The sequence below is a fragment of the Lasioglossum baleicum genome, unplaced genomic scaffold, assembly GCF_051020765.1.
Source record: "Lasioglossum baleicum unplaced genomic scaffold, iyLasBale1 scaffold0877, whole genome shotgun sequence".
Classification (NCBI taxonomy): Eukaryota; Metazoa; Arthropoda; class Insecta; order Hymenoptera; family Halictidae; genus Lasioglossum; species Lasioglossum baleicum.
In genome coordinates, this window is record NW_027469936.1 from 1 (window position 1) to 19075 (window position 19075).

General features: G+C 38.4%; 1 pseudogene; it reads right to left on the reverse strand.

Moving 5' to 3' along the window:
• Positions 1-15656: 15656 nt before the first annotated feature.
• On the reverse strand, positions 15657-16568 carry LOC143220388 (protein CWC15 homolog B-like; annotated as a pseudogene).
• Positions 16569-19075: the final 2507 nt, after the last annotated feature.

Below are 19075 nucleotides of genomic sequence, written 5' to 3' on the forward strand. Positions count from 1 at the left end.
GAAAATAATTCCGCGAAGGGTACCATTGTCGTATAAGGAACGTGTAACATCAATAGAAAGGAATATCGATTCAAAATTAAAGTTTTGATGTAATATCGATTCGTTTTTTCGTCTTAATCCGACTTTAACCCTTTACAGTCGGCAGTTTCGTAGTTACTTTTTCAAACAAGAATTTAAAGTTAATATATAGATATTAAAGCGCACGGTATTTGTTAAAAGCAATTTGTTGCGTTTAATACTACTTATAACACGTAAGAATACAAAATTTAAAATCTCTGTAACGTTCTAAAGTCGACTTTTACGATTTAAAAATGTCCCTGTAACGGGGACACCGACCGCAAAGGGTTAAAAGAATTTACATCGATAATTTTTCAGCTACTTCACACCCAAGATTCTCCTCGAACATTTTTATTAAAAAAGCCTCTCCAAAATGCCACCAAATCTAAAGATGTCGATTTCAAACGAGCTCGCCAGCATTTCTTACGTATGAAAGTACTTCAACGATTAGACGGTGAACAGAAATGTTTGGAAGAAAGAGCATTAAGGGTTGAGCCAAAATTATAAAATAATTCTGCAAAGGTCCCATTGTCGTATAAGGAACTTATAACATCAGTCGAAAGGAATATCAATTCAAAAATAAAGTTTTGATGTAATATCGATTCGTTTTTTCGTCTTAATCCGATTTTAAAAGAATTTACATCGATAATTCTTCAGCTACTTCATACCCAAGATTCTCCTCGAACCTTTTTATTAAAAAAGCCTCTCCAAAATGCCTCCAAATCTAAGAATGTCGATCGCGAACGAGCTCGCCAACGTTTCTTACTTATGAAAGTACTCCAACGATTAGACAGTGAACGGAAATGTTTGCAAGGAAGAGCATTGAAGGTTGTACGAAAATTAGAAAATAATTTCGCGAAGATACCATTGTTGTATAAGGAACTTGTAACATCAATAGAAATGAATATCGATTCAAAAATAAAGTTTTGATCTAATGTCGATTCGTTTTTTTCGTTTTAATCCGATTTTAAAAGAATTTACATCGATAATTCTTCAGCTACTTCATACCCAAGATTCTTGTCGAACTTTTTTATTAAAAAAGCCTTTCAAAAATTCTTCTTTAATATAACTCGTTCCATTCAAAACCCGTCAACTACATTGTACTCTATACAACCGTATTTTACGACTGAATTTCTCACGGAGACGTTGAAATGTGACTTTGGATCGGGATTAAGGCTGAGATCTCTTGGCTCGTTCGCGACTTTCAAACGCAATTCGAAATACCTTCGGCAGGTGTTTGCCGTGTTTCTTAACACTATACGTGTTATTCAAACTAGAATCAAACGGCGGCGATATATTACCGGGGTAAAACGTCAATTTTCGAATCTTTCCGTCGATCGGCCCGTACATAAATTCGTCAATTTATCTCTGCTCTGCGAGAGCCACTCCGGAGGAATCCTGTAAGGCTTAATGAAATTCCTCGGGCTGAACGTGTTTTCTTAACTCGTAGCTTGTGAAATTATACGGTTTTTCGCGTGACGTCACGGCTTCGTAGAAATCGATATGCCTTCAAATTTTATTATGTTCGACTCTCGATGAATATGCATGCGGAAGCACAGATTTGCGAGAAACAGGTTCGCGTTTCAGAACGGAGAACGCGAACTGAGATTCGACCAATGGAAATCCGTTTCTTCTCGCTTTTTTTTCTCCCATTCTTTCCTCCTCTCGTTTCGATTAACGTTAACCAGATGCAATTTCAAAATCCACGTTATCAGGATACTTTTGATATCTATCTCCAAGTTGAACCACGTTTCGTGTTTGCGTTGAAAAAATCATTCAGCAGATTCGCAGTCCGTAAATTTATATTTCGTACGGGTGGGTACATGTTCGCGAATCGATTTGCAAATTTTTGAAACTTCGTTAGACAGGAGAAATTAATGGAAGAGACGAATAGGACTGTCATGTCGTATCGAGTATTCGAGGAAAGAGAAAAGATCGGAGATGGTCATGTTATATTCAGAATTGTAGCGTAATAAATAACTAGCAAGCGATGTTTTAATTAAGAGAATTCTAGCAAGTTTAAACGTCATTTATTTAAATTTCGAATACCTCGATTACGTTCACCAATCGATTCGCGATCTTCGAAATTTGGTTAGATACGCGAATGCAATGAAACGGTAAAATAAAAACAGACAATAAAATAAATAATCGTATTTATTATTCGAGGAAAGGAAAAATGGAAGCTGGCTGCTTCGAGATCGATATTTCCGATAATCGACTTAGGCGATTGTAGCATGATAAACGGTTGGAAAATATTCTTTCGATAGAGATTAAGATATCCAGCAAAGTCCAGGTGTATTTTCAGATTTCGAACGTGCGGCCGTGGATCAATTTACTGTTCCTTGGCGGATATTATGGGACAAGAACCCGCAGAACAACCACGGAAATCGGTGTTCTACTTTTGAACTGGTAGGATCTAGTCGTAATATCGAAGTCTCGCAGGATATCGACGGTAATCGCTAGAATTTCTCTTACGTTTCCTTCGTCAGATTCTACGTTTCCCATTATGGAAACAAGCAAAACGACTTCGATTCCTCTGCTCGTAATTTTGGCCAAATTATCAAGTATCCTAGCTAACTTGCAATTATTCCTCACTGTATTGGACATATCAACACTTGCCTCGAGACTCCAAGAAACCTAATCGTCATCTTAATTTCCGGTCACCAATCGTTTCCTATATCACCGCGATTCGCTTGATCGATCGTTCGCGTTTTATTTCCTAAGGATCGATCCAAGTTTCGACAATTAATTGCTAGAAAGTAACGACGAGGATAAATCTTTGCGAAATATACCAGCCGATCAAAGTATAATATCGGTTAACTCGGATATTTTTCTTCATTTTCGCGTCAAAATGCTTGTTCTACTCTTATCTCGTTATACTTGGGGATAAATTTGTATTTTTCCTTTCGTGGATCGGAAATTTATCGAGAAGTTGAGTTTTGCAAAAAAAAATTTGCCTAAGCAGAGGGGGGACATAAAAATAAATATTTGCATAGGACAACGAAGGGTTAAAGCACGATGTCCCACGATACGGACCATCGGTTCTATCACGGGCGATTTTTTTAACGAATCAAGGACTGTGACCCATTCACTGTTCCAGTAACAAGATACCTCGTCTTTTCACATGTTCCACGCCGGGTTCGAGCAACGAGATATCTCGGTCTTTCCAGTATCGTATAAGTCTGTGAAAAATAACCATGATCCCGGTTGCTCTCTGAACGAAAATCAGCCGTGGCGAACGCGTGGAGAAACCGAATGAGTCTTTCGATAATCGTGATCAGGTTGTTTGCTGGACGATATTCGAGAACCAGCGGAGGATCTGCCAAAGTCACCGAAGAAACGCTAGACGAGCATTCCTTGCCGCAGAATGCTCACACCCACGAGAACTGCTTCTAAACCGGTAGAATCCAGTTGGTAAAGCGATTTATAATCCCGAAGTAAACTCATACAGTGTGTTAATTATATCGATCGGCGCTGAAAACATTTTCAAAGTATCTCTGAATTCAAATCCAACGATTAAGGAACCAGTTCTCGCACCAATTCCACCATTTCTCTCTTCCACCACCGGTTCTTCTCCTTTTCTCTTTTCGCCTTTCCGAGGCGAGTCTCCGACGTTGCTTTTTCCACGAGATATTCCGTGATTCCACTGAATTTCGTCCAATAGAACGAAATCATCAATCCAGTCTATCTCTCTTGCCGACGAGGAGAATTTATAGGACGTCGGTTGAAATGGAAATCGATCTCGCGCAAAACAAAATCGGTGAAAACGTAATGACCGATCGGATCTAAAATGGCTAAAATTAAGAAATTACTTGGATATGTTTCACGATAAGAAGAAGAATCAACGTTGCTTAACATGGAAATTGATAAAATCGATTGATCGAATGTTTTTTCTTCTCTTTTAGACCAAGAAATTACGTGGAAACGAGGAGAGTCAAGAAAACGTTGGTTCGAGTGGAAATTCATCTTCTGCGGGAGAAAATTGATAAAACATCGAATTTTTTTTAAATCCACGAGTTAATTCTCCTCGTACACATTCTTTGTAAAGAAAGATCGGTAGAAGAAATTCATTGATCAGAATCATTTCTTAAGATAGAAAAATTAGAACAGATCTAACTTCTGATATAAGAAACTCTGTTTGAAGTGTAATTCGAAAAAGATCATTGTTACAAGATACAATTAATTAATCTTCAATTACATTAAAGATATTGAAAAGCATGGTTACATATGTTACGAGTAAAATAAGTCGATTTGTTTGAAATCATTTTCTAACGCTTGACCAAGGATCGATACTCTTGATCAAATAATGTAACCAATTTAAACAAAGCGATGTATCGATACATTATCGGAGTTATTAGTTTTGTTAGCGAGTACGATTGTTCGCAATTTTCTATCCTTAAAGAAACTGTGTCTCCGTTGGACAATATTTACTTCCGACGCGTAAGAATTCATACACGAAAGAATCTCTCGAAAACTCCGATACTTCTAAAGTTGATAGATTAATCTGCGAAAGATGATTCATTGTTCACACACCAGAACATTACCATAAAAGAGCAAGAATACCATACTTCACGTGACTAACGTAGATATTATTACGCGACTAACTAGGTCGCTCTCTTCGATCAGATGTTTCATTCGAAGATCGAATTCAAAATTAATAATTAGCCGATAAAGTTCATCGATTGTACGCAACTGCTATTGCGTGATTCGCAAATATGAATGTGGCGAAGTATTTTTAGCGCAACGATAACAATGTATTAAACAAACAATTTCTAGGTAATCTGGCTGAATAAATAATCACATCCGAAATATCGATAGGTCAACACGACTATTATCGGATCTCTATTGACCTAGCAATGAGTATCCTATCATTCGTGCACATCTCCGATTTATCTCAACACCGATGTTTCCAATACTCTTCGCATATCTCAAAGCTATTTTAGATGATATACAAGGTAAATATCTCGACCACCGTACCTCGTATATTTAATTACACAAATATCCCAATTTCAAGTCGCGGATCTTTATCTTAATTACAACGACAACCTATTTAGAACAGAGCTTTTGCCTCGCTTAGGAAGAAGACATTACGTTCGCCAATGTAACTGGTTTCTTCACAGTTAAGTTTTATCACAGATTCCTCGAGTAAATCCGAAAACAAATTAGCAAGAATTACAAGACGCAGCGTGTGCTCCACACATTTGTTCACTTAAACAAATAATCACTGTTCGCTACTTCAAAAATCGAAGACAAAAGGTTGCGATTCATCATCTGAGAATCGCGAATAAATTATCCGATACCACTGTAACGATGTTTTAAAACGATAGAAGACGGTAGCACGGTAGCAGAGTGTCTATCGAGGAAAAGAAGATGGAAAGGACTGGAAAAGCTGTTTTCAGTGACGTGACACGGTAAAGAATGGAAAGAAGAGAGGAAATTAGGGTAAAGTGTCGGTGGAGGTAGCGTGAAATGAAAATCGGAGCTGGAGGACAGGAGCAGCCCGCGCGGCGCGCAAACTAGACGCATGCCATCGGAAAACGCGTTCGCGGAACCTGTTAACCTCCGAGGCCGAGCAGAGGGGAATTCATTGTGACCGATTGGGATGGATCGGAACGGTGGATGGGACGCCATGGAGAGAAAGAGACGTCATCCGGAGTATCGCGAGCTCGGCGAACGACGACGTCGTCGCTGACGACAGACATCGTCGTCCCACCTCCGGCTGCTTGTTCGTCTGCGCGGCACACGTACTACGCGTACATACGCGACATAGTAGGTAGTTAGGCGACGAAGCGCGAGTAACAATGACGATCGAGCCGCGTAAACGCGATGACACGAACGCGAGAAGAGACAGAGGAACGTCGCGACGCGTGCAGACGCGCGCGCGACCGCACGGGGGAAACAGTAGTGTAGATGTACGCAGAGAGAGAGAGAGAGAAAGAGAGGAAAGAACAGAATAATGACTTACTGTGCGCGGCAAAGGTCATGATGACGTCGCTCTGGTCGATGGCCCTGAGATCCTGACCGGTGAGGTCGAACTCGCCGGCCCTACGTTGCTCGCCGATCGGCTCTCGTCCTCGTCCTCGCCGAGAGCGTTCTTGTATATGTCCAAGAGAAACTTGGGCGCCGACCTCTTGACTGCGGCGGCCTACCGGCCGTACTCCTCGGCCGATCCGGTAATCCAAGTAGATTCAATATCTCGTGCTCGACCTCGCGTTTCTCGCGCTGACTGACCACCCTGTGGACGATCGTTTGGTCGAAACCGTTGTCGACGTAGAGGCCGCTCATCCTCTCCGCGGCGGCGGTGCTCGTCAGCCCGGCGAGGATCGTCCCGAGGATCAGCAGGGGCGCGAGACGGCGCGGCGACATCTCGGCGCGTCTTTCCGCTCGAGATCGACACGGGCCGGAAGGCACCATTCTACCTCCCGCCGCTTCCACCACCACCTCCACCAGCACCACCTTCCCCTACGCCACCGCCTCCTCCTCCTCCTACGTCGGCGTTCGCACGACGACGACGTCGTCGTCGTCGTCGTCGTTCCTATCGAGCCACCAACGTGGACGCCGAGCGGGACCGCCGCCGAGGCGATCAAGCCGCGATCCAGATGCCGCAGGACCGATCGATCTTGATCGATCGTCTGTCGGAGGATCGCTATGCGACGACAACAACCACTCTCTCGTATCGTCCCGACGCGCGAGTATACGACTATACGGCTACAACTTACTCGATCCCGTCAGAGTTCTTTGGTTATCCTTTACTTTGATCCCTCTACACCGTTATTCGCAACTTCGCTTTCTTCTTTCCTCTCTCCTTTATCTTACACCTCTGTACGAGAAGTCTGCTTGGTTCCTCTTCGATTCCAATCTATCGACTCTTCAACTTTCGTGTCGCTCTTTTCTAATCGTTCTATCGTTTCTAATTTCGTCTCAGCCTGTCGCAGAGATATCACCAATCCGACAACCGATCGACTTTTCTTCCCCGCTGTCCAAAGTATCCACACGGAGAAGTATCGGAGCGCGGAGTCGGCCGATCGAACTCGATCCTTCCTCCAGGCTTATCCGATCGTTCGTTCTTCTCGCTATTGCGATCGAGGATCGAAGAATAGGCACATAACAACGCGCACTTTGCCCGTGGAGCGATTTAAAGGATACACGGGGCGCATGTTCGCGAAACGCGCACACGGCTGATTCTCGAGACCGTCTCGGTGACCAGCGGTGACCACTGCCGCCGACTCCCGCGATGCCAGTGCCAGTCTGTTTGTCTGGCCCGTGCCGTGCACCTCCTCGTCGTCGCTGCTCCTCCGCGAGGCCTCACCACCGCCTCCAGGGCCGTACCGCTCCTCCGACAGAGCCACGCCTCGCTTTGCCTTCCTCTCTGCCTTTGCCTCTGGCTCGCTCGCGCGTCGCCTCGTTTCGCCTCGCTTCGCTTCGCCTCGTCGCTCCGCGCCGCGCCGCGCCGCGCCTCGCTACTCCGCGCCTCGCTGCCACTCGCCACGACTCGCCTCGCCTCGCTTCGACTCACCTCGCTCGCATCGCTTTTGCCTTGCCACGCCGGTAGCCACGCGTACATACTGATCCTTTCCTCTTTTTCCGTCCTCCTCCTCCGCGTTTCTCTTCTCCTCTTTCATCCTCTTTCATCCTCTTCGTCCTTTCTCTTCCCTTGCCTTCCCTTCTTTTCGTTTCGGCTTTGCACCTCCTGCTTCGGCTCACCCTCTTCTACTTCTACTTCTTCTTCTTCTTACTCTTTTTCTTCTTCTTCTTCTAATAGCGATCATGATCATCTTACCGATTGTTTCTGTTTCTCTCTCATTGATGCTTCTTGCCATACGATTTTCTTTGCTACTTCTTGTTTTTTTCGCTGAATATCACGATGCGTTTGGCAGAGTTGCTGTCTGACTGGCGGATTTTTCATGACTAAACTTGGTCGCGCCGGATAAGTAGGATGTTCGGCCGTGGAATCTCGCGTGCTTCGTTGATGGAGAAGTATATTTGGTTGGATGTCCAGTCGGAGAGGTGTCCTGAAACGTTGAAGGTAGATTGTATTTAATTAGGCAATGGGAGGTACGAGATTTACCGAGGGGTTTGTTTAGATCGAGTACGCTTACTGTTTTTTTTTGGAACTCGCTGGTTGTTGGGCTTGATGGTTAGTCGTTGAATGTTGTTTTGATATCGACACTGGAATTGCGCGTTTTTAATGATAATTTGAGTAACAAGAATAAAAGAAAGAAAAGAAAAAAAAACATAAATAATTACGACTCTATTTGAATAAGAATTAATACTAACTCTGCCAAAAGTAGGTGCACGTTTCCAGTAACTGCAAGAGTATAATATCCAGGACAAGACACTTCGATTCCTTTGATACTTGTAGTGCTAAAATTCGAAAGATATTATATTTTGTAAAATAATATTGAAAAGTGTTTACTGGGATAGAATTTCTCTATACCGCTGTTATATGATTTTTAGTTAATATTCTTTTTAAGTTAAGATCTTAATTGTTCCTAACATGTATCTCCAAATTCCCATTACGACCATTTGCTATTTTATAAAATAATTTACTCATTCGACGTCCTAACATTCGTTCCCTCTACTTCTCTCTGTCAAAAGCACCCATAAAAAACCTTTTCGACCGAATACTTTGCGCGCCGCTGTAGCTAATGACAATTCCAGTGAACCTAATGCCTGCGCTAATTTACTTCATCAAAAACTCATTCCACCTCGTATACGCCACGACCACTCTACGTTGCACACCTTTCAATCCACTCTACCACTCGTCCGTATTTACCATTTCGCGGAAAGTACATTTTTTCTGCAACATACACCGTCTAACATCCGACAAACAAAAATATCACAGCGTTCGTCTTGCAAGATGTTTAAAAGTCATCAATCGACGTTTAGCATCCAAAATTTCGACCCAAACTTCTCGTATCACCCAACCCCGATATCTTGTCGTATTTTTCGAACCAAAATTACATCAAATATTCGCAAACAACCTGAACATCATCGATACTCGACGATTAACGAATACGACGATACTCGGTGATCATCCTGCTATCGTTAACGCGTTCCTGCTATTAAGTAACAGGACAAGGTTTGAACGCGACGCGTGTACATGTAACGCGTTAAATAAGAAAAGGGGAAAGTATTCGACCGTTCAATCGTTCTGCAAACGGCATGTCGCGATAATGTACGATATCGACGAGAACGGAGAACGTAGCAGCTTTGTGGAGATGGCCGCGATAAAGAGAGCCGCGAAAATGAAGGATAGCCGGTGTCGTGGTAACGTGAAAACGTTCTGCTCACGATTAGATTGTTTGCCGAGAGTACACGCGAGTATTGCGTACAACGCTTGTCGCACGCCTAACGCGGCATTCATGGAATGTTGCATGTAATACCAGATGTTTGCAAGGTTCCGAAGAGGTTCGCGGACGCGTGTTACAATGTAACTATTACGTAATGGAAGGCTGGTGTCGTTTGAGCACGGATAAACGCGAATTCAATCTACATACGTCCACGCGGCACGCGAAATTTCTGCAACCACTCGCCTCGACGCGACCCTGCGAACACGCGACGATTGCAAATTTGATTTACTTTCACTGGGATCGTTCGCGACCTTTTTGCGCGTGGCTTGATTGCTAAAAACGACAAATACGAGGGAAAATGCATGGCGCGCGATGAGAGATAGGTACGGATGGGCAATGGAGAAATTTCGACTGATGCCTCCAGAAAGTGGATTTTGATTTTCAAGATAGGTTCTGGTTCAATTAAATGGCTACCGCATACTTCCATCTGCTCCTGATAAAATAAAAAAATCTTTTATTTAAACAGAAACTACGAAACGTAGATATTTATTTATTTATTTGTTTGTTTTCTTATAATAGTTTAATTATTATCATTTGGATATTGTATATTTAGATATACATACATTAAGAGCTATATAGTTCCAATTTTGTTTAATGTTTATAGGGAATTATAAAATATTATATATTTTGATTTTGTACAAATTATAGCAATATTTTAAAAATACCTACATGTCTTTAATTATATATGTGAAAAGTTGTGCATTTTTTCACAGTATTTAAAATAAATATTTTATATTTTGTATCTTCTATCTGTGTAATAAATTTATCCATACTTCGTCTTTTAGTCAAATTTACTGGCTGCGTCAATGCTACGATTGGTCCATTCTCATAACCTAAAAGACATCTTATTTCAGGAGCAAAATTCAAACAATATAAAATATCAAACGAAGCGCGTATAGTTAAGCCATACATCGGTGTCGTTTAACACGCCAAAAAGAACAAATCTGTTGCTTTCACCAATCGAAATAAATTTCTTCGCTTCTTTCCGGGCAGACTCGCAACTTTCGGAAGTATAACAGTCACGGTTAAAAAAAAAAATAAGATCCTTCATTCGAACTGTTCGAAAGGATTTATACAGAGAGAGAACAGTACTCCTGTTTGCTCGTCGAATTATACCCACTTTTCCTCGGTCGCTTTTATGATCAACCGTATGACCGTAAAACTGTCGAAGAAAACTTTCCACTTACACCTGCAAAAAAAAAAAAAAAAGAAAACGAGAAGGAAAAAATTATAAAAACAAAAAAATGTAAACAATGGAAAGGTAAATTTCGTGGAACAAACGGTTTACGATAACTAAACGATGATACGAGACGATAGAAAGAAACGAAACAACGAACCACGATCCGTATAAATTCTGAACGAAATTTTCTTTCGGGCCAATCCACTGAATTTTCGAAGACATTTGCACGTCCCTGGGTCATAGAGATAGGACCGCCCCTGCCGAAGAAGTAGGCGGCGTTCACCAGCCCTGATCGTTGGTATTACTCGGCACTCTAACGTGGTGCCGGAGATCAGGGTTAGCGAAGAAACGGCGTGCGATGGCGGCCGACCGAACCTGGGCATTCTTCCACTTTTTCAACCCCTTGAAACTTTATCAGCTCGCCATCTAGACCAGTTGCGTGCAATTTCTGCCCGATAACCGCGCCACACAGTAGCCACTTTTAATACTTTCCACCGGTGAAAACTGTCCTTCGTTTCCGGTAGGGGGACACTGAAACGCGTCCGTGAAAAATCTCCATGAAAGACTACGAGTGTAACGAATCGAATGAAAATGGAGCTTACCTCGGATAACGCGATGCACGACGAAGAATTTGTTTACAGGCTGTTCGGTAATGCGGCGGGATGGTATGCAGCGGTTGACACGAAAGTTGGCTGTACGAGAAATTCCTTTCGAAGACGCGCGCCTCGATGGCACGCAACCTTTAAAGACATTTATTTTTGGAAACGCTTGTGGTCCTGGTATCAATTTAGATAGCGTGAGAGAAGGATTCTACGAAAGGTGATTTATTAATTCGACGAGATTGGAGGAATTTGTGTTTTTCTGTTTTATAATGGATCTAAAAACCTGATAGTTTAGTTTAGTCGTTTTTAAAAAATTATACTTCGCTATTGGCATCGATTTTTGAAAACTTTTACGGATAGAAAAATTATATTTGTTAGTTTAGAGAAATGAAAAAATATTCGTTGTAAGAAATGTTAAGATATGAGAAACTTCTTTAAAAGATCATTCTTCGTTAATTATTGTAATGCAGTTTTACTGTTTAAGTCACCTGAAATCATATATATAATTCATTGTAAATATACAACTTATTAATTACTTAAATTTGTAGAAAAATGTCAATACAAAATGTACCATCGTCGTGCAATATGAATTTACACGATAAGATTGATTTTTGGCATATTTTAAACAATCTATTCGTCGCCATAAATTATTTGCTTCACCGTGTATACAAGCTATTACATATCTCTATGCAGAGCATAATTCCTTGTTCATTACAACAAAATACATTACATCAAACTATACGACTATCATAAATCATCACACAAAACGTTCAAAGTAGCTCGTAACTGTATAACGGCTAAGCGCTACCAACATTTTTACCAAAGTTACAACTCATAAAGTCAACAAGAAAACATTTGCACGCTACAAACAGAAAGACGAAAGAGCCCAAAGAGTTCCCCTTTACGAACCACCTAAATTTAACTGGCCATTCGAATAATCCAACCAATTAAAAAATCAGTGTCGCGAATATCGTGTTCTCATAGGGAATTTTTACTAGAAATGCAGAAGAAAAAATAAGTCGCGTGTCATATTTATGCGCAACCAGCCATAAATGTAGAAGGGGTCGGGGTGGGCGGACGACGGTGAAAGCGAATCTGAGTCGGTAGTATCATTAATCTGCCAATAAAGCCAGCGCAAGGCTTACAATATCCAGTTTGTTGTAAGAAATATTTGTTTACTCGACACAATTTCTTCGCTGGTAGGTATTCGCGGGCCTATAAAGCGAAATTAAAAAAAGGAAGAGGAAAAAGAAGATTCAACTTAACCTCTCTGCATGGACCTCTAGAAAATACACGGTTATGCCACCGACTGCGTGTAACATTTTCGTGTTACCTTTCTAAATAGATTTTCTCGTCGATGAATAATGCAAGAGCAAATAGAAATTTACCAGGTATTTTTAAGCGTGATATCAAGAGATTTTACTTGTTTACTTCGAAGCTATTCGTTCCTTTCTATCCGGCCGTGGCTTTGCGATGCTTTAATAGCGTTAAAATAACTTTAACTTTTGTCATCGTAAAACATTTACCTGTAAGAGATAGCAGAAATTGGTAATTACAAATAAATTTCTTTACTTATTATATTTCAATAATAATTACGAAGTAATAATACGATAAAATGAATAATACAGATTTATTTGACTCTTTCGAAGCGTTTAACGAAGTAATCGTCGATACATTGTTCGCATCTCTGTCATTCTATCGATACTCATCGAGAAACAATTTTTTAAAAAAGTAATTAAATTCTAATTAATCTATTAAATGCATTCTTATGTTCCTCGTAATAGATCGATACATTTCCTTCCTTAATGCCCATGAATCCTTGTCAACGATTGATATTATAAACGGACGATCGAAAGTAATTATTAAATACCGCATTCAACTATAATGCAGCACCAAGTAAGTAAATCTTAACATTTCATTCAACGCTGGACTATTTATTAGACTCACGTTGTAAATACAAATTATTACATTATTCAAATTACAGGTTCTCGAAGGAGAAACGGACTTCGATTAGAATTAAAAACCAAATATAACGTGGTTTAACAACTCCATTTCATAGCGACGACACTAAAGTTCTACTTGGTCGCGCAAACAACTCGACCGGTTGCATGCGACAAGCATTAAGCACATACCAACGTTCTTCTTACAGGTGTCGGACACACGCATACCGTCCGCTTATTCCGCAATGTTCGGATCTCAATTCCACGGAGATAATCCTGAAAGCATCTTTGAAGGGGAGAGGAGGGGATTCCATTATCAATGCATACCGGCTCACCCAATAAAACGTTGGTAGCTTACAGCCCTGGCTCGTCATTCTGCACGTCCGTGGATGGAACTCTTGGAGAAAAGCAAGAGATGCTGCAGTTCACTCTCCTGCTCTCTCTATCTCTCTCTCTTTCTCTGTCTCTCATCCAGCACACTCTCTTTCTCGACTGACCAACAGCAACGGAATAAATAAAGTAAATAGAGGAATATAGGAGGTAAATAAAAAATGTGGCAGCAGAAGAGAGAGAGGAGTGTGCGTGAGGAAGGAAGGAAGGGAGGGAGGGAGGTAAGGAGAAAAAGAGAGTTAAAGGGAAAGAGGGAGAGGAAAGGAGAGAAAGGGAGAGGGAAAGGAAGGGAGAGTGCCCTCAGGGCGAATTCCCGTCGAGCATCGGCCGCTGCAGAATCCAGAGGTGCGTTCACCGGGGAAATCCCTCCCTCGAGATTATCCTCTTGAAGAAAACTCGATAACTCTGCATTTTTAGCGCGCCGTTCGACCGCGTGTTCACCGATTTACCATGTTTCGTCGGCCACGCTAATCTTTTCTACCGTTTCATTTTTGGAAGACGTAGATCAAGATCAATCTATCTATCTAGCGATAGTTTGAATTTGTGAAATTTCGAAAAATAAATAAACTCGAGTTTTAACTTAAATGCTTTGTTAATCGATAGATGTATGGAAATACAAGGAACAACTTCGTTCTGAGATTCGAATTTAATATTATTATTATTACATAATATAGTCAATTTAACGGTTAAAGTGAACAGTGGTAATTATTATAATTTCATTCGGTTATTCATTTCATCGGTTTTTATCGGGTTATAAATTTAATTTATCGTAGGATAATTTCCGTTTCAGCCGTTTCAAAAAGGAATTCCAAGATACATTCGATACAATTCCTATAATCTACTTATCATAAGATAAACATAGTACCATCTCTAAACTCTTTCTTGCACTATTACATACAAATGAAACGCATATCCACTGGGAGAAACTCTCGGACAAAATTCCAATTACAGTCCATTAACACAGCGAAAGACGTAAACGTCACAAAGATCATTGGTGAAGACTAGATCCGAACAATGGTATTTGAGCAACACCGGTGTCCACCGTAACTAATTTGAAGGTTTGAGAAGAAGTCAAAGAGGATGGAATCGACGATGACGAATTCAGCCGCACAGAGAACCGATCGGCCGTACCGTAACGTACGACATATCTCTTCTCAGAAATCATCTCGAGGCGATCTACCAGTGAACGGTCGTCTCTCTTTCTCTGTCTCTCTGCCGGTCGAGTCGGGCCGGCCCCTCGTGTGTCCCTGTTGCGTTAGTTGGCCAGGTCGGTGCCAGGGAGTCTACCGGCGATAACCAGCTGCGCGTCGTACCGGTAGACTGCCTGCTGCCTCCGGCTGCTCCGGGGATCCTGGGACCGGTTATACTTGACCCAGCGGTTTACACGCGCTTGCCGCCGTCAGCACCACCACCGCCGAGGCCGGATCGCACCGCTACCGAAACACGTACCTACATTGCCTGGACAAACTTCAGCACACTCGGCTAGCTTGTTCTTTTTCTCTCCCTCTATTCTTCCCTCTTTCTCTCTTCTGTCTCTCCCTCTCTCGCACAATCAACGATCTCCGTCGAACCGATACATGCTACCTCAATTCGCCTCACTCCACTCTGGCTCACCCTGCTCGTTTCCTCTCCCGCTCCGAATATTTGTTTGCTTATTTTTACATATGAAGAATTTAACAACTTCTTTGCGAAATTATTAGAATAATTCTCTTGTAGATAGATCAGGCACGAAAACAAGCACGTGCTTCTACAGAATCACGAATATTGAGATTTTACAGGATCTCGTTAGGAAACGGAAGAAAACACCATGAACTTGATGACAACCTCCTATTTTTAGATTCAAACGGTACGATAACTTTTAGTTATTCGTGTTTTAATTCGATAGATTTCGTAGTATAACGCGTTCACAAATATAAATGGACATGCATACATGTAGAATTAAATATATGATTTAATGACACATGTTTATAAAGTTAATCATGTCTAAAATTTTTGAATAGTTCTCGTATAATAAGAATAGTTTTTTACATTATTTTGATTGTAAACCATAGCTTGGAACACTTATAGGTAGTATAATAACATTAACTTAAAATTATGTACAAACACGATATGCTTATTATGGTAATTTGTTCACTTAACGTATTTTTTCCATAAATTTACGGTGAAATTCACTTCTTAACGAGTCGTTTATGAACACATCGTGTTTCTTTTTTGGTTCAGAACGAGCACAGTTCTTAAATACAACATCATCATCCCATCTACGTCTGACCTTCATATCTGTTCTTCCACTCTGAGAGGAATAACTTAGTAAAGGATTACCAGACAGGATATTTTCCATTCTTATTCTTTCTTCTTCCTGTCGTTTCTCCATTTCCTGAAATATGGAAAAAATAAAATGAAACACAAGCATTAGTGAAAGTGTAGAATTTAGATATAACATTTAATATTAAAAGCATAAAAACTTTACTTTTTAGCTTGTTCTGCAGCTCTTTCCTTTTTAATGCGTTGCAGTTCAGCTAAAAGAGCAGCAGTATCATCTTCATCACTTTCTGATTCTGAATCATCATCGTCAAGAGGATCATCTGCATCTAAACTAGCTGTAGGTACTTGATCAATTTTTTGTCTTTTAGCACTTGTTGTAGAAGTTTCCCGAGGTGCTTCTATCATACGTCGATTAGAACTTTTCTCTTTTTCCCTTTCACGTTCTCTTTCTTCCAATCCTTGCGAAAATCCCGATTTCGCAGTTCTTCCACTGTTCCCTGCCCATGCTCTCTACGAATTGAATTTATTAATGCTACAAATTCATGTAAATAAGGTTATGTTTGATTCGTTGTTTAACTGAGTTATACAAAATTTCTTAAATAAAATTAAAAATGGATACATATTTTCTTGAAATATAAAATATGATGTAATACCTGTATTTTAGTTTTGTGTGTGACGGTAAATCTCTGCTACTGTATTGTTTTGATATTGCACTTAAATCTTTTTCACCGCGTCCTTGTCCTCCTCTAGCAGGTTCAAACGTCGGTCTTGCAGCCGTAGTCATTTTGTTTCAAGATTATTTAATGTTTTTTAATACAAAACGTAATTAATTATTTTTACTTTCAGTATGTTTCATACGTTTTTAAGATACAGCTGATCGTTTAACAAATGCAAAGCAAACGTATATCTAGCGTCGTGTATCGTAAATTCCCGCTAGAGGTCGTCAAAACGAATCATCAATCAATATATCATTCGATTCCATACGATTTTGATCATCGGAAATAAAATTAAAATTAGTCTTGTTTGAAACGTTGTTGCGAATATTTCGTGTAAAGCTTGTCACAATTATTTACGTGGCACAAATAGTTCATTTTATATAGTATTTTATAATTAATCTATCATGCGCAGTTAAATTATTTGGAGACGCGTTAATTTAACTATTTAATAATAAAGAAAAAGTTCTGTATCATAATAGTGTTCTTCATGTTATTTCTTAGTTTTTTATTTTTAATCACAATGTATTAATGAATATAGTGTTTCTATAATTGAATTACATTAATAATTATGACATCATTAGCTTAAGCTGCAGGGAATATTTTGGTAAGTTAATTTAGTTATGGAATAAATCAGTCATGTAAGTACACTTTAAACTTATTATCACATTACAGTTTATTTAATTTACTGAACAAATTATTTTATTATTTGCACAATGTCAATACTTAATAAAATATCCAAAGTCATTTGACAATATGATTTTTAATATAATTGCAAACTAAAAAGTGTTACATATCTTTATAAGTTTATTGCATAAAGCAAATGAAAACTAAATTCACAAAGCAGGTTCTATATTTTTAATGCAGTGCTCGTTTTAATTTTCTACTTGTTAAAATTATGATTACACTAGTATTACTTACATAGTTGCAACATTTATTTTCATGCACCATTCACTTTTATTAATGGATTTAAACACTTATTGTGTTGTTCTCTCTCACATACATACATAATTCAAGTCTTTTTCTTGTTATAAAAGTGTATATTGAATTTAAATTACTAGTCATGTATTTTGTGCGATATTATTATATACCATGGTCATTTTTAAAGTCATCATTTATAACATATTATTGGACAGCATTTTGACTTTCATTTATTAAAATTTTTGCAACTAAAGAGGCACTGTATCTTGAAACATATTTTTTCAAATTTCATTTAATAAATTTGCACTACTGCAAACTTTGTTATTACTCTGCTTTGCTATATAACAATCAAAAACCAAATTCTATATATGTATATATATATATATATATATAAAACATACAAAATGAAGCAATAATTATTGATTGTACTTTATTTTCAACTCAATTTTAAGAAGTATTCATGTCTTTTGTGTTTTCTACCACACACTTAACTTTATAATTTTAATTTATACGTATTTAACTTAAAATTTTCGTAAATTTTAAATAATTTATAATTATTGCCTCGCTTAATTTTAGAGAGCTTTAACATTTTTAAATTTACACTTGAAAAAATAATAAATCTTGATAAAATTAATCTAACTTAAATTTTTGTTATAAAAAATTAAATGTATTGTTATATGTATGAAATATAATTATTTCCTAAACTTAGTTATTTTTCTAATAAACAATTCATAGTTCAGTAAGCATAAGTCTTTCTATTTCTAATAGTATCATTTGTTACATTGATCATATTAGTTGAGACAAGTAACAACATACATTTCCAAATATTCAGATGCATTATTGTGTGATATTAATTTACACTATAACTAGTTACTAATTGCATTCTGAATAAATGAAATAATATGTCATGGCACACAAGTTTTACAACATTCCAGTCAATTATTATTATTATTATTATTATAATTATTATTATTGTTATTGTAGTTTATTCACTTTATAACTAAACTCTATTAGTATATAAGCCTAATATTTTTAATTTACATATTGAAATATATAATTTTTCACTCAGCCTTTTTCTTTTAGTATAAGAGCTGTACACCCATTTTATAAATTTTTTAATTAACTGCAGTTTTGAAAATAAAATAATCATAGTAATATTAAAAACAACATAATTAACTTTATAAATGTTTAATAGAGTTGATAATTAAATTTTAAAAATTGTTTTATAATTATATTTTATTTTTGTAAAGTAATTGACTTTAATAAAATTTACTTTTATAATATAATTATAAAATCACAATCTCACTAAACTTAAAATGGATCATTTTTTGATAATTAATCATATATGCATTTATTATAAATTCTATTCTTTGTTTGCACAAATGTCATATAAGCAGTTTTGTACTACCAAAATTGCAGGTGTATAAAGCACATAATATTATAATTTGTAAAAATTATATTCAATAAAAGAATTTTTACGATCAATTCTAATATCGAATAATACATATTCGTAAATAACAATATTTAGTTATTGAAACATAATATTTTATGTATAGTAATTACAATATACAAATTGATTAGATACAATAACACATAAACTTTGCAAACCTTTTTTTCAGTGAAATCTGTAACACGATTAATATCTGTTTTACTTTAT